We start from the raw sequence: 20,047 nt of genomic DNA on the forward strand, positions 1-20,047 counted from the left end.
TAGCAAACTTCCATCACAAATTAACGCAGGCTTTGCAAAGGGACAGTTATTAAAGAATGGGAGAGTTCATACTATATTGAACCCAAGAGCAAACCTAAAGCGCTTTAAGACAAAAGTCTTTTCAAATTATGTAGACCCCAAATAAGACATAAAAAAACAAAAAAAGAATGCTATTCATAAAATATTCATGCTCAAAAAAGTCCAGAAGCTCAGATAGAGAAGTCTCACGTCTTCAGTCAAGTTCACTTAGCAGCTCTTTGACTAGATTTGAGCGGGAGAGTCTAAACCCTGTGTTTGAGGGTAAGTGATCCTGCTCTCTCCCCCATGATCCTCTCTGTTTCCTCCTGGCCTGAAGCAGGTGCAAGTCATCTCAGTGGGGATGTCACTAAAGGCTTATGTCAGGGGAAAGCAGCCAGCTAATCGTACCACTCAAGGGCTAAAGATTAGATTGGCCGCACAGATTCTTTTACTCACTCAAAACGGACCACAATGGGCCAGACACAGAGGCCAAAAACAAATGTAACCGTCCATGTCAACATTTTCAATGGCAATCCGTCAATTTTTCTTGATTGCAATTGTCAGACAAAGATTTAAAGCCTCAATTAAGTTAATAACATCACCACACTGTCTAGGTCACTGGAGCTAATTAAATTATACACACTTAACCAGACTAATACATTTTCTGAAAAAAGGAAAAAAAATTTTTTTTATTTGAACAACACTTGCTGCCACATGCTAGAGTCCATAATCCCAAGTATGAGCAATAGTAAAAGCAATGCTTGGATCATGAAATACTGGCCACTAAACTATGTTTTCTTGCTCTGCAGACTTATGTTAAGTCATATAGGAAATCAGTGTTATCTGCTGAGCCAAAGGCATGAATCCAGCAGTAAACGTGCAGCTCAGCACCACCAGTCTAGGTGTTAATGTTTCGAGGTATTGCAGTATTAAGATGTAAATTCCACAGCATGGTGATTTCACCAAGGTAATTATTTCTCCCTATAACATGACTGAAACTTTTCCAACACCTCATTTTGAAATTATATATGTAATAGTGTGCATCCCATTTTCCTTTATGTTGAATGAAGTAGCTAGTAACCATATTCAAATGTGAACCCTTGATTAATTTTTGTGGAGTAAAGAGAGAATAATGTCTCTCAAATGGGAAACCAGTAACTAGTAACTACTTTGGCTCTAAAAGGTGTATCCAAAACCAAATCAAATCAAAATTTTCATTTTCAGCTGTGAAAAGTATGAAAAAGCCAACATTAGCAGACATCCCATGAGGCAGCATTGTTCACAGTTACTTAGGTACAGTCACAAATCAAAGCACTGTTGGCCTCGTCTCAGTGAATTTTGGATGATTGTAACAGGAGTTGAACATTGACTACTGGAATGTGTCACTCAAAATTTTGTGCAACTGAATTTACATTCTACATTTTAGTGCGCAAGCAAAATAGCAATCTTCCATCACAAGGTTCCATCACAAATTAATGCAGGCTTTCCAAATGGACAGTTATTAAAGGATGGGAGAGTTCATACTATATTAGAACCAAGAGCAAAATTGCTATAAAGCCCAGAAAACAGAAATTTTCTTTTTAATCTCTTCGCATCCTATGAAGATTATTATTAGCATATTGAATGCACAACTTTTGCATACTTATATATAATATTTAGCCTAAAATTAAATACTGAAATGTTTTCAATGTTGCAAGTTCGGTAGCAAACCTCTATTATTTAGACTATGAATTATGAAACATCTATTTTTTAATGTTTGGTTAAGATTGCATTTAAAAGGTTGGTTCACCCAAAACTAACGTTCATTCTTGGAACACAAATTAATATATTTCTTATGAAATCCGAGAGCTTTCTGAACCTGCAGACAGCAACAGCAACAGCACTGACATAGCAATGACATCATGTAATGACATAGTAATAGTAGTAATGCCATCATTAAATTAGTCCATGTGACATCGTTCAACCATAATTTCATAAAGTTATGAGAATACTTTTTATGCACAAGGAAAACAAAAATAACTTTATTCAACAATTTCTTCTCTACTATGCCAGTCTTTGATGCACATTCATAAGAGCACCACAATGCATTAGTAATCTTGTAGCTTCATAAAATTAAACTTGAACCACTGATGTCACATGGACTATTTTAATGATGTCCTTACAACCTTTCTGGGGCTTAAATGTTGTAGTTTTGTTGTAGTCTTTGGCAGGTCAATAAAGCTCTCGGATTTCATCAAAAATATCTTGAATCTTGTGAATGTGTTGTCAGCTCCAATTCCACATGCAATTATCATTCTCTCTTCCCTGCAGCTGGGAGCCCACGCTTACCCTTTTTTTGGATATGTGCCATCTCCACAATGGCTAGACTTACTAAGGCGGCTTTGTGTGTTTCTAAATTGTGAGTACTGTAAATCTAACTGCTTTATTTAACATTTCACTGACTCAGAAGTGGGTGGCGAGACAAGGGAGATCTAGAATACCTACAGAAAGCTATGCTATCCGTTTACATTCCCGTTAACCCCAGTGATGTCTGAACTATGTCATTGAGGTCTTTTAACTTTATGTCATGTAATGGTAAATAACCAACAAATTTCACAACAGATAGCGAAATTAAACATTTCTTTATTTAGTTCATTTAGGCTACACTTGAAAAGCCAACCACTCTATTCTAGAACAAATTATTAGCTAATATTTTTTGCTACCAAGGACATGATGCTCTGATGTTGTCTTGGATTAAAGATAAGGCTTTTCTGCCCAATTAAATACACATTCTCAGCTGCAAGAAGGCAAATCCTGCAACTACAATCCTGCATTACCTGATTAGATATACTGCTGAATTTCCAGAAGGACACATAATTGGAATAGACAGGGAAAAAGTAAAAGACTGCAGTGGAAAACTGCCTCTGTGGACAAGGCTAACGCAGCAGACATCGCTCTGCCAGTCGACATCAAGGCTGTAAAACTGCATTACAGCTTCCGGTTGTCAAATACCATGATTATCCAAAATTAGTGCTTTGGCCACTCAAGCTTAAGGCTTTTAAAATAAACCATAATGTCATGATTGCAACTCCAGGCCATTTACTGTAAAATGACTGTAGAAACAAAAATAAACAGAGTAACTTACTGGGCTGTAAAGACTAAGCATGCATTGTTGCAGATGACAGTTTACAATGAAAGAACTTTTCTGCTTGAGAGTCAAAGAAAACATCAGCACCATGTCCGGAGGAAAAATAAATAAATAAATTATGATAGACTTAAACAGGCTACTCTACAATTAACTCAGTGGAGTCAATAAAATATATGCATTACAGCTCAATTTTACGATTGGCTGATTGATTCTAACCAAATGACAAAATTCCACTTCTTTTGCTGAACTGTTTTACGTCTCACAAACATCACAAGAAAACATGAATCTTGTCTTGGAAAGTATAAAAGACTTAGAAACTGTGGCATGAAATGAACTTGTGTATTTTAAATAAAAATAGCAGCATTGCTTTTTTTAAAATCCAAACCATATTTTAATTTATATTTAATTAAATAAAATATAAAACAAGCCATTTCATTTAATTAAATTAAATATAAAACAAGCCATGTTACTGCCAGGACATTAAAATTTTTATAGAAAATATTTTATAGTTTGTTATAGAAAAACAAGTTATGCTCAGAGTCCAGAGCCTCGATAATAACATTATAACAGGCACCTTCCTATTATCTACAATCGCGGTACCCATCGCAGCAGAGTGCGGCACGGGACAACACTTGATTGGCAAGTAGAGACTTGTGCGTGCGGGATGCGGGAGAATAATTAGGATGTACTTACACTAGGCAATCAAGCCTGGTTCATTTGATTAGTGTGGCCGTTCCGTTTAGCAGTCCCTTGGTCAGTTGGAAGAGGTGGACAAGAGCGCGGTTCAGTTATATATACTAGATCAGTGAGTTTGAGCACTAACCGCACCGGAGTGCAGATCTTCTGATAGGTACTGCATGATTGCGTGAATATTTCTGAGTGAAAAAAGCTATAGATGTGTAAAGCAATATATTGTGAGAGGGACGTCTGTTACCGCATCCCATACGAATCAAAATAATAAACCACAAAGTTAACAAAACAACGCGCTCCACTGTACTGAGAAAGCGCTTCTCTGATGTATTCATGTGCTGTTGGAAAAGTCCCATTTCATAGAGAAAATAGTTTAGAATTTACATATCTATATGAATAACACCACTGTGAGAATAACTGTGGAATTTTCTGTCAGGACACTTTCCGTTAAGTTTATGAATATTTTCTTTAACCCTAAACACGACATAATGCGATGCAGAATTATAAATGCATTCTGTGAAAAATTAATATGGACAATTCCTTCATATTAACACATTTTAGTAACTTTTCTAGCATTTATGTTCAAATAATTATCAGATAATTAACCAGAACTTGTATTATGCATCCCTAAAGTAAAATGTGTTGTGAACAACAATTAAAACTCTAAAATATGCTCAGCATGCATTAAATCTCCTCAATACTAATCATTAACCGTTTAAGAGAAATCATGGATAATAAAGATAATTATTCCCTCCACTGCCTGCATGGCACGTGGGTGTCTATGTGTAATTGTCTCCTCAGGTGTAGCATGAGAGGATTTGTTTTGACAACCCACAATTCCAGGTGCCAAAGCCACAGATATCTATGACAGACAGACGCAGACTGATTATAGAGGCTTTAAGGGCTACTTTGGTGCAGGAGTAAATTAACTACTTCTGTATACAGACATCCCAAAGCTAAAAGTAGCCAGCATAATGTAAACATCAGAACAGGTACCTTTGTGAATGGTCTACAAAAATGTCCTTCGAGAGAGCCAACGCTCAATCAGATTAAGGACTTCTGTATTCTTTGCCCGTACATGTACGGAAATAGCATCAAGCCACGAAGGTGTGTGCGTGTTTTGTAGCAGACAAATAACAGCCAATGCAATGTATTTTGACGACAGATGAGCTGGCTGGTGAATGTACCAAGCTGCTTAGCAACCTCCAGTGATAATAGCTGCCAAAGTCTTCTGTCTAACGCTCTTGCTTGAAGAGAGAATTATGGATAACTTTACTACCGCTAATTTGAAGGAGCAATTGATTCAGTTAAGGCCATTTACTAGTAAGAGCACCAAGTATTGGTTTAAATATAAAACTGTTCTGTTGTTTACTGCTATCAACGATGAATTAGAAGGCCGATCAAGGAGAAGAAAATGGAAGAACACAACTCAATTGTCCAGAGTAGGATATCAACTGTTAACACTGCAATGAACAGGCTTTTGCTTTTTTTCCGTCCCCGAGTCGTTTTGCTGTCGATGATTTGACTTTTGCAAGCCGTGCACGGACACTGGCTTGCACTTTCTGGACAGTGCGGACAGCCGTGTCAGGTCTTTAGCAAGCGATGCATTTTGTGTTTTTTGTAAAGATGAGTTCTTCTGCTAGTGCTGCATTTTTGTTTTGCAAGCGGAAGCTGTATCTTTGCCACAATGTACATTCCCGCATGCTGCAGGCAAGCATCCACAGAAGTCTTTTCCCCTCTGAATTCGTACTGCATGAAAGAGCAATTAGATCTGTGGCCCAGTTTGTAGAGCTGGCCGATAGGTAGTAGACCCAGACGATTTTACAGCTATGCCATCTGGAGGATCTGCTGGAAGATACTTTCAACTGGGTGACTGTATATGTGACAACTATGGTTCTTTCATCATCGGCCGTTCAGAGCTGGAACCCAAAGCACGGCAAGCATTTATTGAGGTATCTGTCAGCGGTTGATGACTACATTAGAGTCGTCATTCAATGACAGGTCTTTGAACAATCCAAGCAATCCAAACTGTTCAATCAGAGTCAGTTTAACACAGAATAGACCAACAAAATCAGTCTTTATCTCCTTCCAATTTTGGAGATGCTTTCCTAAAACGGCTCATTCAAACACGCCCCCACATATTTACGTCACTGTGTGGTAAGATTTGCATAACACCACCCAAATGTATATGCAAAGAAGGTGTAACATTTATTTTTGCTGTAATATTGTTACTGCTGCTGCCATGTCTCGGAGATGCTGTGCGTTTCCAAATATGGTAAGGGGCGGAACATTTCTGTCACACCCTTGAGGTATTTGACCAATCACAATGCCCTGGATAGCAGGCCAATCAGAGCACACCGTGCTTTTTAGAACGATGAGCTCTGACACGTTTCAGAAAGGCAGGGCAGAGAGGAGCAACAATAATGTCAGGTATAAGTGAAAAATGTGTTTTTTTTTTTTAACCACTTAAACACATCGTTTTACACCAAATACACAAAATAATGTTGTTTTTAGCAACATCATATGAATACTTGGTCAGCACAAGAGACTTCTTTCAAAAAGAACAACTTCAAATTAAATGACAGTATATATTTTGATTTAGTAGATTAACCTTTTGCTGGTATTGCCCAACTCTAGTCATGACAATGAATACTGTATTATGAATGACGCAATAAAGAAAGATAATTCATTAACAGTTTACAGAACTGACCATTATGAAAAACGTTTAGTTTTTTTAGTTTTTTTTTTATTAAGCAAAACCAGATACAAGTAAGAACTGGATCTCAGTGTGGTCGAGTTCAGTCGAGGGTCTCTGACAGTGAACAGGAAGCAATCTTGAAGCGCTTCAAATCTGCGCAGGGGTCTCGGTGGTCTCTTTACACAGTACAGTAATGTGTAGTTGGCCACTGCTTGAACCGACATTACAATGTGGACAGGAAAGCCTTGCATAGATCTCTTTAATGAAGCGAAAGTACAGCCGCACCACGTCTCTTGGCAGCATCAACCTCAAGCTCAACTTTTGGCCACCCTGGGTTAACCTGCCCTGTGATCATTGTTTCCTTCCTTAGACTTGGCATTTCTTAAAGTAGGGGCCCCTCACCACTCTAACTGTGGCTTTCTGAACCGATGCCAGGCTACACTCAATGCCAAGGATTACACTCTGGGTCTGCTGCCAGGCACACGCTGGGCTCCAGCGTGTAGAGACCTCCAGACAGCGGTGAAAAGAACACCATCCTCTCCACATAGCTGCAGTTCATATCCTCTGACACCACGTCCTCATTATCCTTGTGATCCACTTCACTGAGGGTGCCGGTAAGAAGGCGCTGATCTTTCTACCAACTTTAATTTTTCAGGTTCATTAATTGGGTTAAGAGCGCCCAGCACCGTGTAACCAGTCAGCCCTGGTGATAACGTGGAAAACCCAGCTGCATTCAATCACAGATCTCAGCGATACCATGCTGGGCATCTACGAACGTGCTACAAAGTGGGTGAACTTTACTTGTTGGTAGCCTTTACATGATTGATTTTTGTTCTTGTGGTAAAAGACCCTTCCTTCCGACATAAACAGAATCAAAGTAGGTCACAATTCACTGGTGAACAACTGGAGCAACTGTTGAACTTGAATTAAGTCTTCTTTCTTCAGAAGTGTCTACAGAACTAACTTTCCTTCCCTAAATAACTTTTCCTCATGCCCATTTAAAAAAAAATAATAAAATAGCCTAGAAAAAATATTACAGTAGCTGTGTTTACATGCACTCAATTAATCTGTTTATAATCAGATTGACTGGTTGGTTGATTGATGGCTTAGTCGGACTGAAAAGTCGTTAACACTTTAGTATAACGACCAATTCTCACTAGGCCTTTTTTGTTGTGCGATATGTTGCCCCAGAAATAATTGTGATAATTGATATTACTGTCATTTTAAAGACCATTTTATGCCACTAAATGTATAAAATCATAATGTAACAGCATAAAATGCAATAAGACCTACACACTTCCAAATGACAACAAACTTTGGTAACACTTTCTATATAGCCCGTAGTTACAATGCATTATGAGGGTATTCTTAAGGCATTATAATGAATGCATAATGCATTAAAGAAAAAAACTTAAAATATATCAACTCAATGAATCAATGAATAATCATAACAACAATTATAATAGTTACATATTTGTGGTTATAAGTTTAAGAGTATGATTATTTATAACACACAATGAACACCAAATTAAATCTACTTTATTAACAGTATAATGGACTGTCTCATATCTCTCATTGTTTAAGATCTGCACAGTATCTCACTACATCTTGTGAGTGGTTTAATGTTGAGAGTTATTTGAGTCTTTCCTGTGGCGCTAATGTTGATTTACTGATGTGAGCTTAATACTCCAACTGAAAAAAAAATCAGTTTTATGTGGTTACATTTTATTTTGATGGTCCCCTTAATTTGTCGACTATAAGCCACTTTGCAACAACATGCCAACTAACCCTCATTGGAGTAGTTCTATGCTCAAAAATGGTTGAATCTAAGAAATGTCATTGTGAACTTAAGAAATTGATCGGAAATGACTGTGTATTGAATTTAAACATTTAGGGCAAAAATAAACGACTTTACGAATCTGAAATTGGACTGGATTCATTTCTACTGACAAAAAAATTTGTGTATGTAAACATATCTAATGAGGAATTTACAAAGTGAATTGATTTGTAAATGTTCAATAGTATATCCACAAGACACAAACACAATTTTAGTGTCAATAAAATTGCTTACTTTGGGTTACATAGTTTTATACGGAGCCCCGCTCATGGCATGCAGGAAAAAAAGTAGGCTACATCGTGTGCACGATTCACTATTTCGTTCCCTCGATTGATAAATTGGAGACACAATTTACTAATTAGTTCCCTTGATTTGCAAGAGAAATCAAGAGAACTAATTAGTACATTGTGGGCATGATTTAGCAAATAGAGGGAACAAAATACTATTTATGTGCATGTTTTAGTACATAAAGGAAACGAATTAGTAAATTGTACGCACAAGTTATTTATTTTTTCTTGAATGTCATGTGCGGGGCTCCGTAGTTTTACACCTTGTTGCCAAACAACTGCAACTGCAAAAATGATTGAAACTGATCGTAAGATCTACATTTTACATATAGAATTACAAAAAAAAGTGTGTAAAAGCTTTCGTCTTCTACATCTTTCAAAACGTAGCCTTACCAGTAAATTGAGTAATTTTTTTTCCATTTTTTGTTCTAATCAATGTTGTGACACAAATACTATTGTGTGAACTCAACCCAACTAGGAATATTCCTTCAACTATGGTACATTTGCTCTTTGTGGAGCTTACATGACCCCCATTATCTTAGCAGTGAGCCAGTTTGCGTAAGGCCACCTTCACAGTAAATATCTGTGGCAATAACAATGTCACCAGCCAAAGTCAAATCAATACATACTTGAGAGGAGAAAGAGCGTCTCGCTTGTAAGTGCAAAGCGACGTATTCAGTGCCCGTATCAGTAACACTCCTTCTGCCTGCCCTTAAACCTTTCTTCGAATAAAAAGGAAATGTAATCGCAGCTGAGGTCTAGTGATGTGCTTCTCAATCCATTCCTACAGCTCATACACTACACACAAGCTTATTTAATACATAAACATTCAAGCTGGTAAACACCTTACTACTTCTCCAGTACACTACTACACTATTTTTCATGTTTGATGCCGTAAAGCTGCTTGCTTTAAAGCAATTAACTGTATAAGTTGCTACATAAATAAATGTCAAAGGAAGTACAGTGCTGCTGCAGACATCCACATCGCTATACTCAGATGCTTGCTTAACTGCTGTTTTCTCAAAGCTGTCAAGTTTGTTGTGTGTTTATTTTGTTATTGAGAGGAAGGCATGCAGCACAAATTCGCATGTTCACAAAGCAGTGTGGGCTGCATCAGGATGTTTTGTGAACTGCTTCAATATTAAACAAAATTTACCCAAGCAAAGTATTCAGAAGTATTTAAGTGGTTAGTTCACCCAAAAATGAAAACTTCATTAATTACCAACCCTTGTGTCATTCCAAAACCACAAGACATTCGTTCATCTTCGGAGCACAAATTAAGATTTTTTTTTATTAAATCTGAAAGCTCTCTGCAAGGGCAGCAAGGATATTACAACGATCAAGGCACAGAAATATAATAAGGAAATCGCCAATCATCTGCTTTTAACAGTCAAGCCAAGAAACATTTAAGCCTATGGTCTGGTTCCACTGAGGCATGCGCACAGTTGAGGTTTTGCGACAGATTTGATATGCAGTGTATGTGTGCGTTGTGTAAATATAGATGAATTATAGATAAAAATTATTTTGTTTTACAGAACACGTTAAACAATGAGATTATGAAACATTCTGTCCATATCAGGGGTAGACAACGCAAAGAAAAAGTGAGACACAAGAAGAACAAGACACAAGAAAATAATAATTCAAAATATTGTACTGTACACTGATAAAACAAATGACATTGAGCAGTTGTTTAAGTGTACGGCACAACAACGGCATTCTGCATAGAGACGTAAATGAAGATCCCAAGATGAATGAAGGTCTTACGGGTTTGGAATGACACGAGGGTGAGTAGTGAATGACAGAATTTTCATTTTTGGGTGAACTATCCCTTTAACAATGAGCATATCAGTACTTAAAATGTTCACATTAAGAAATTAGTAAAAAAAAAAAAAACAACAATCCAAGACATTTTTTTTATATTTGGATGGGCTAGATTTTAAAGTACTCCAAGCTATCGAGACTAAACCAGTATGCAACAGAGAGACAGAACATTTAGAACAGAGAGCCATCATGGACAGACACACACACAGCAGGCTCGTTAGGCAGAAGTGGGGAGTTAAGAGAGATGTGTGTAGCAATCCTGGGTCAGATTCTGAGTAAGGACAGTATGTCTGTGAGAGGAAGCGGTGAGTGGAATGAACCTAGCCATTATAACTCAGCTCATCTGGCACTGTTAGGCCTCAGGCCCGTCTACCCGCTGTTACCCTGGCAACACGCTTCAAAACTTACATTCAGTATCATTTCAGGACTACAAGAAACAATTACTGAAATTAATTTTGTTTTGCTTTAAATGTGATTCATGTGGAGAAGCAGCAAAAAATATATATATATAAAAAGAAAAAGTGTACAGCTATAAATTAAATAAATAAAAATACAAAATGAAAACAATTTGTAGTTGATTAGCATATAATTAAATTAATTTGAATAACTGTGAGGTATGTGAGGAAGAAAGAAAAAAAGTATTATACAAAATGATAAAGTTATTACCGCTGTATATGTAATTTTAAAACAACTACTTAAAAAAGTAATAAATTAATTAATTAATAAAAAAGAAAAAAATGCAATTAATTAGTATACAATTGTAATTCATTTGATTAAGGGTGAAGCATGTGGAAAAGATACTAAATGTTTCAGGCAAGCACAAAAAAATATATACAAAAAGATAAAAAAGTTATTAGGGTAGTAAAACAACTAATTCAATAAAAAAAATTTAAAAAAAGTGTAAAAAAAAAAAAGTAAACCATTATACAAAGCAAAAAGAATGTTGGGGCTATACATTTTATTTTAAAACAATTAAAAAATAAAACATTGAAGAAAAACATTTCACAAAAAAATTGCAACTAATTAGTGTATAACAATAATAATTATAAAAAAAAACAATTATGAAAAAAGTAAAACATGAAAAAAAAAGATTAATTAATCTATTAATTAAACACTGCAATTAATTATTCAACTGACAGTCATACTGACAACATACAGTGCTATTTTCCGACTTAAGTCACTGCTTATTGTTTCTAACTACAATTTTTTGGACACACTCCAGCTGAAGCTTTGTAAATATGCTTCCTGAGAAAAGCACATTACTGTTGAATGTGAGCAGCAATGTCATTTAGGTAGACCTGGTTTCCTCCCTGCCCTTTGCTCCCAGTGTAATTTGAGACAAGACTGAAAAAAGGACCCATGCACACAAAACCCAATGAAAGGTAGAGAGAGAGAGAGAGAGAGAGAGAGAGAGAGAGAGAGAGGGCATGTTCACACATTCAGCCGTGGTCTAACTTAATCAAGCTGGACAAGGTCATAATTTTCCAGCTTTCTTCTAATTAGGTTTAATTTGGTTACAGTAATCCTAATATACAGAGCTACCGTGTCCCGGTAAAACACACTTCCCACGTTATGCATTTATTAATTAGGGTATTACCTCTGTATCTTTCTGATTTTTTCAGCCAATGATTTTAGTGCTCGTTGTCAATCTGATGCCGTTTGACACTGATTTGACTTGATAGTGACTCATATGATCATCCCTCTAACTGACAGACTGCATCTTGTCACTGTGGCGTGAAAATCAAACAGCCTCGTGACCAATTTCTGTTCCTTTCAACCTTCTGCTGAGCATGCGTTGCGACCAGGCTGCCCAGAGCTGAAGGCCTGCGAATGTGGCGAATGCACTTTGCCAGAAGATCAAAGTTCAACAATCAGCCTGCGATTCACTGTGATGGAATACCTCAATCAATAGAGCGAGACAAAGGTCAGCTGATCCAGCTTGAAATCATGGGTCTGGACTGCTGGCTGGTTGCATGTGAACGGACCATCATGTGACGGCATCCACTGGTGGATATGCCATATTTAGATTCCCACGCTTGAATGCCGCTAAGCCACAGGGACCTAGATGGCATCTACATACACGCATGCTCGTCGGTGAGTGCTGCCGGTATATAGGCACACCCACACACAGCCGTTTGTATGGGAATACATATTACCACATCATAGCATTCTGACAGCGTTGGCTGACTGAAAACATCCCTAAATAAGCCAGCTACTACTACAGGATGTCAGGAAAGCTTTTACTACAAAAGGAAGTACATGCTTCCTGACTAAATCTGCATACTGATACTAGAACGATTCTATATAACACACCGCAGGGGTTTGACATTTTTCTTAGTACACAGAAAAAACGTGTTTGATAAGTTTTGAGTACATTTGAAAATTTCTCTCAGAAATGATTAGTAAATAAAATTTCTCAAATAATTACAAAGAAATGGCAGATAACACATTGAATTAAACAGGACATTTGGATATTTTTAGTTTAGTTTTAGATAGGGATGCACCGAAATAAAAATTTTGGGCCGAAACAGAAAATTCTTGTTGCACTTGGCTGGAAACCAAAACTGCTTTGTAATGATTATTTATTATTTTATTAAGTAATATAAAGTAATTTTGTAAGACTTTTTAATTTTACTCAATTTTAATGATAATGAAATTAAAAAACACAAGCCAATAAAATAACCACACTTTTACTGAAAGTAACAATAAAACTGGACAGAATTTATATTAATATTGGTAACGCTTTACAATAAGATTCATTTGTTAAAATGAACTAAGGATCCTTTCACACCTGCCTCATTTAGTTCGGTTGAATCGTACCAGAGTTCGTTTCCCCCTTTGGTGCCGTTCGTTTGGGCAGGTGTGAAAGCAGCAAATCGCACTCGGGTGCGCACCAAAGGCGGACCAAACTATCGTACAGAGACCTGCTTGAAGAAGTGGTCTCGGTACGCTTTCAAACTAACTCTGGAGTGGTTTGTTTGTGGTGAGAACGTGAACCGACCTTGAACAGACCCAACTGCAAGAAGTACTGATCATTTTTGGACTAAACCAGCTGCCATAGTCAGCTGCGCTGTGCATTATGGGGATGAGGAAGTGTTTGTTGACAGTTTGCACTTGAAGTACGGTTCAGTTCGCACTGAAGTTACGAGTGATGCCCCCTCGCCGTATGCAGTGCATTAGAACGTTGTTTTCAAGCTGCATCTACGCTTCATTATAGAAATGTATTACTTACATATTTTGGTGTATACAAACAATGTAATAGATTATGGCCAGGGACAAAACCAGCCCATGCAGTCATCTCTCATAGTATAGAATAGTTCTTCAGCAATTATTAATCTTAGTTAATGTTAATTTCAACATTTACTAATACATTATTAAAATCAACAGTTATGCTTGTTAACAGTTAATATGCTCTTAATTTACATGAACAACTGTATTAGCTGTACTACATGTTACAGCACAGTAACACTACTGCAAACAGGAACAAGTAAACTACTTAGAAGTTTCCTGTCAGCATGTTATTTGAGCGGACTTCGTATTTTTGTAGAGGATGCACACGAGAACATTCATAGAGCGAAATATTGAGCATTGTATCAAACCACGCAATGACGAGGAGAGTGAAACCTGCACGCTGAACACTGCCAGGTGCGCCATCAGGCCTATATATGTATTTTCGGTAGGGATGGGCGTTTTCTCCAAATATCACATTCGAATATTTGAGCTCACAAAAAACGAATATTTGAATATTCGTTTATTTAAATTAAGTTTAATGAGACAGAGGTTATATTTCAGCAGCATTTATTGTTTCCGTCATTTTTGAACAAGCTTACACACAATAAGCTTGAACATTACACATCGTGTTTTGTAGCTGAAAACCTTTAACGATGCATGCAAACAAACAAAAGTACAGATTAAAAGCAAAAAAAAGTGAACAAAGAAAAAACGTAAAGCAGCATGCAGCAATTAGGCTATTGTACAGACCGTAGCTAACAGTTAACTTTGAAACTTTGAAACTGTCAGCAATTATTTTTTGCTTTTTTTTTCCTATTGTTTTACATGTTCTTGTTAAGAAATACAGGCATGTAAACATGATCGGGGGAAAGTCGGCTCCATAGTTTACAAATTTCACTGAGAAATCGCTAGAAAATGTATTATATATATATATATATATATATATATTAGGGGTGTAACGGTTCACAAAATTCACGGTTCGGTTCGATACGATTCACTGGTGTCACGGTTCGGTTCGGTACGTTTTAGATACAGCAAAAAGAAAAAAATGGCAGATAAATTTCCTTGATTTTTTAAAAATGTTATATTTATTAAAACTAACAAAGTATGTTTTTTGGGGGGGTTTTTTTACATTGAACTGATGGAGCTATTCTTTACCCATCTTTTATGGTGTTTTCTTAGCAGCATACTGTATAAAACAAAAACAGCTCCTTATAAAAAAAAAAAAATGAAAATAATATATTGTTGTAGTAGTTATGAACAAATACAAAGATGTAACTTTTTATATGGAACTCTATAACTCTTTATATTCAGCGTGTTTTTATTTAATTGGTTCTCTATAGGGCTTATGTTTTTTGGAACAAAGCAGGAATTACGGTCTGTCTGAAATGGGCTCGTGAAGGAATATTGTAGGCTAACGGGGCTCAATTACATTAAGCATGTTCTTAAAACCTGTGTTTTCCACTACAGAGTACGCTCGCTCACTCAGTACACGCTGAAGGCTCGTTGCAAAATGGCTAAAGGGTCTTTCACACAGGACGCGGTATGCGCGGCGCGGGACCCTGGGCTAACCGTTGCCCTTCAGATACAACGCGATTTGCCCTGCACTATGCCAAGAGCAAAGTAGGTGGAGTTTTCAAAACTGCCCGTGCATACGTTCTATCTAATAACGTGCAGGCCTGTTAATTGTATCGTAATTGATTTCCATGCTTGTTTGGATGCCCCGATCGATTGGTAAAGTGCACCCAAACACCAGACCTGTTGGTTATTGGAGGATCTTCTATTTCTGGTCTGTTAAACGCTTTGGCCACTGCGTACCGTGCATGAACTGCTCGCTCACTCAGCGCGTACTGAGTGAGCGAGCGCCTGACTGAGTAGCCTAACATAAACATACAAGTTGGAGTTTTTTTCTTCTTCGGGAGTGTCAGGGGCGTTGCCTGTTACGTCATTTGGGTTATTGGACTACCTTGTTGAACGCATCTCATATTTCACAAATTTTTATTTTTTTCCAAATATAATTAATTAGTCCAACGAACCGTTCGGTACATAATGCGTACCGAACCGAAAGCCTCGTACCGAACGGTTCAATATGAATACGCGTATCGTTACACCCCTAATTTAATTTTAAGAATTACAAGTTTGCTTGCATATACATAAAACTATCAAACAATACTCTGCATTGTTCACAAATCAAACTAATTAAAGCAATGGACACATTACTCTTATGTTGGGCTGTGGGAGCATTTGCTCACCACACAAGCCCTACTGTGGAATGTGTCAGCATGATGTAAGAGGTGGGTAACAAAGCTTGCATGAACTGAACTACTGGTCCAACAGGCTGAGTCGCACTACTGCAGCACTGATGCAAATCTGAGGTGAACACCAGCTGTCAGTGCATATGCTCCAAGCTTGGGCATTCAAGCAGTTAATTTCTTATAAACCACCAATGGAGTAAACCAATAGGGTTTGGTTGCTGAGAACCTGTTCTTTTACAGAAACAGGTTAAACAGAACAGTCATGACATTCGTTTCAGTTAACAACAAATTGATACTAAATACTACTTTCATTTGCTAGTTGCGTGCAACGCTGCTGTACCGAATCGCAAACATATAGCAACCATTGCCAAACCAATCACTCTTATGGACCAGTAAAGTATATTTTTTATTTAATGCCATGTCTGCATCTTAGGCTATTTTCATGGCAAAAACTATTTTAGAAATATATAACAAATACAATAAAAACCAGCAAACAAACAAGTTATATTACACAATTGTATTATTATTATTATTATTACATTAACATATATGTTATTGGACCAATTCTTTATAGTGAATCAAAAACACTTCAGTTTAAATCAGTAAGTTGACTCTCCTACTGAATCACAAGTGTTTTGTCACGTGTTACTCGAAATTAACCAATAATTATATTTAAAAGCATTTTTAACACATTTTAATAGCATGCCACATTTTGTGTTTGTTTGTAATTTATTTCTGCTTCGTTGTAACTTTTGATACAATCTAAGGGCTGTAAAAGCAAATCGTATTTCTTATTTACAAATATTTTTATATTATTTGACATTAGTTGATGGATTTACTGACATTAAGCAACGAGCAATAATTTGTATTTATTAATCTTTGTTAACACAAATACAGCTGTCTGCCATTGTTAATTCATGTTAACTCAGGTCAGTTTAGAAGTAATTTTCATTGTTCGTACATATTAACCAAAGTAGTTAACTAATGTTAACAAATGGAACTTGTAGTGCGAAATGTTATCAAAATAAATCGTCTATGGCTTGGTTAATGAAGTGGAATCCTTAGAGGAATCGAAATAGAACCTGAACCATTCTCAAATTCTCGCAATATAGCCAAGTTTTAATGAGAATTAAATGAGTGAGATGGAAGGGAGAGTGGGTTAAAAACAACAACAATAGAATGTAGACAAAAAAAAAAAAAAAAAAAAAAAACTTTCAAGTCCAAATGTATACATGATGAGTTGAGACTTAAATGCTAAGGTCTAAACATGACCTAGACCCAATGAACAACCCGGCGGCGTGACGTCATACACCGTAAACCCTCGTCACGGCGGCTACGAACTCTGTCGACCAAACTAAAAATCTCCTGGAGAGCTGGACGACAAAAGCAGCCTTTGCTCCACATATAAGCGCTTGTGAAAATAGTGCAGCTCAGACAAATCACGAGGTAAATGCCAATTAGCAGCATTCCCAGCTACTTGCACCCCAACTTTTCCTTTCTTCAATCAGTCGAGCTCCAGAAAACCGATCCGTGGCGTGCAGTAGTTTGAGCAAAGAGCTGACTCACTAATCTCGACCCGCATAGAAACGACACGCGGAGACTGACAAATAACAACGCGCGTTTACTTTCAATAGATCGTGCCCGCGAACGCTACATTGTTGCTTTTAGCGGCTCGCTTTAGAACTGTAAGAGTCCGACTGGCTACACAAGCACTCCAGTGGAACTCCATTCATCCGTTACGATGTAACCGCTCGGCCAGCTAAAGTTAAAACCCCACTGAATATCGCTGGACTTGCCTTCCTCGCCTAGTCAAATGGAGGCTCGCAGGCTAAAGCTAGCCAGGCAAATAAGAGGGGGAGCTGGCTAAACTTAATCGCTCAAACGGGAGCAGCGCGGGCGAATTAAGTAAATAAGCAAAACAATTGAAATGTTAAAACAATAACAGCCGTGCATCCGCTTCAAGGTCGCGCAAAGAGATTTGTTTACACAACGACAACAGGCAAAACACAACTCTCTAACTTTGCAAAGTGGCCAGGCTGAAATAGCGAGTGTAGCTGGTTTAGCAAGCTAATGCAGGATACCGCCGCCGCGGAACTGTGATTGGATCCTGCAGCGAGTGTGTAAAAATCGCGTTACAAAGCCACCCCAAACCGCCATTCACTGGCAAACAATCAACATTTGCAACCACGTCTGACTTACGGTGTTTTGTTTCCTTTTAAATCCTGTACGTTACGTCCAGCTCTGACCTTCGGGTTGGTGAAACAGCATTATAGTTAACTGCCGCCGCCATGTTTCTGCTGCCTTATGCCTAACGATGGCTGGCTGCTTGTTTATCTCGCCAGCAAAACCTCCCCCACATACTCTGGGCACCAGTATCTACTCGTTTACTCTAGCCTGCATAGCAACCTCGCAGTGAGCAACGAGGCAAAATGATGATACAGCAAACGTAAGGACACGGCTCACCCGCTGGATTGGATTCTCTGAGTCTTTGTGGGTTTCATAATATTACGGGAGGTGATCAAAACAGTGTTGAAAGGCCAGTTTACAAAAGCTTTCGCCTTTAAACTGGTGCCGTGGGAGGAAAAAGTGTGCCAGAGTGGTCCGGTTACGAGTCGGTGTTGTTGTTATCCCAAACCCAAAGCAATCTGCACTCTATTATCAATGTCATAACAGCTTAATTAGAAGTCACATTAGATTGAGCCACATGAAACTACTTTCCAGACCTCCATACATCTCATCCTGCGTGTTATGGTTTATTACTTCAGGACTCTTAATATGCATTTAAACCTACATGAGTTAGTAAATAAAAACTTTTGTAATAAAACAAAGTACAAACGTGACATCAGAACATTGTCCACCAAGTTAAGGCCCTGACAATATAAGAGAAAATTCAAGAGCGTTTGAGTCTGAGAACAGTAAATAGTCCCTTTAAATCCAGTTTTATCCGCCATTAGTCTTTTTTTTTTCTTATATCTTCTAGACGTTTACATAATTGTTATAGCTAAACGTTTCAAGTCTTGCGAGTCTTTCCTGAAAAACAATCAATGTATGAAGATTTTGTCACATCACTGAAGGAAATGTTATTATATAGCTTAATAATAAAATATTAAAATAATTATTTTTTGTTGTTGCATTTATCCGACACATTTCCTCGGTTATGAGTCCACATCTGTATCCGTCGTTTAAAGGTAAAGAACATCTGTGAAATACCATGAGAAGAAGCCCCTATAAGGTTTTTTTTACAGTCTTAGTACGCCACCATGTATCATAGCTGCGTTGTTATCAAATACACAAACATTTCTTACTTTTCTTCCAGAGTACAAGCCTCAAATGGCCACGAGCTCAGTGACTGTTTGACGGGCAGAAAGCCAACGCTTACCGTGATTACTCAGCACTGCGATAAACCCCAAATTGTGTCAGGTATCCGATCAAACCCCACACGGCGACAGGTTGATTTCCTGTAGAAGAATCCTTCCATGTGAAGCCAGCCAGCGAGCGAGATGAAGCACGGGCGAATCGAAACGAATAGTACGGCGTGTCGACCAAAGGTCTACAGCGAGTCTAACTTCTCTCAAAGGGAAATCTTCAAACAGTGACTTATGCAATATTCGCTGTTCACACTCTTTCGGACTGGCACGCGCTTGACAACAATTGTGAAACAGCGCGGTGTTGCAGTAACGAAACGTCCCGAAAGAGACTGCCCTATCAGTTCAGGAAAGCAATAAAGAAATGTTATTTTGGTTTCATATTTTCTACTTTTGCTAATGGAAAATACCCACAACGTACGCGAAGAATGATTTGTGAAAACCAATGAATATCACTGTGCTTACTATAAAGAAACATCTTGGCGAACAGCGCCACCACATGGTCAACACCGACACTTGAAAGAAAAATGACCTCTTAAAGCAAAATGAAAATCAAGTTTTCAGTATGTTTTTTTTTTTTACTCTATTCCATTTGAGAATTACGTATCCCTTTATTAAATAATTTTCCCTTTTTTTTCTCCAAATTTATTATTATTATTAGGCCTATCGCTTTTCTCTGCCAGTTAGCTTCACGAGCAACTGTTGCTATGGTTACTGT

General features: G+C 37.6%; 1 protein-coding gene across 4 annotated transcripts in view; it reads right to left on the reverse strand.

Moving 5' to 3' along the window:
* The window catches only part of ncoa2 (nuclear receptor coactivator 2), a 94,937-nt gene extending 75,195 nt beyond the window's left edge, over window positions 1-19,742 (reverse strand). The window contains exon 1 of one of the 4 annotated variants that reach the window (XM_026201053.1): window positions 19,344-19,742. The gene's annotated coding sequence lies outside the window, so the exon portion shown is untranslated. Of the gene's footprint in view, window positions 1-18,163; window positions 18,654-19,343 lie in introns of those variants that run through there. The other 3 variants (XM_026201054.1, XM_026201052.1, XM_026201055.1) reach the window with 3 other exon arrangements.
* Between the last annotated feature and the right edge of the window lie 305 nt (window positions 19,743-20,047).

The sequence above is a fragment of the Carassius auratus genome, chromosome 24 (genome assembly GCF_003368295.1).
Source record: "Carassius auratus strain Wakin chromosome 24, ASM336829v1, whole genome shotgun sequence".
Taxonomy (NCBI): domain Eukaryota; kingdom Metazoa; phylum Chordata; class Actinopteri; order Cypriniformes; family Cyprinidae; genus Carassius; species Carassius auratus.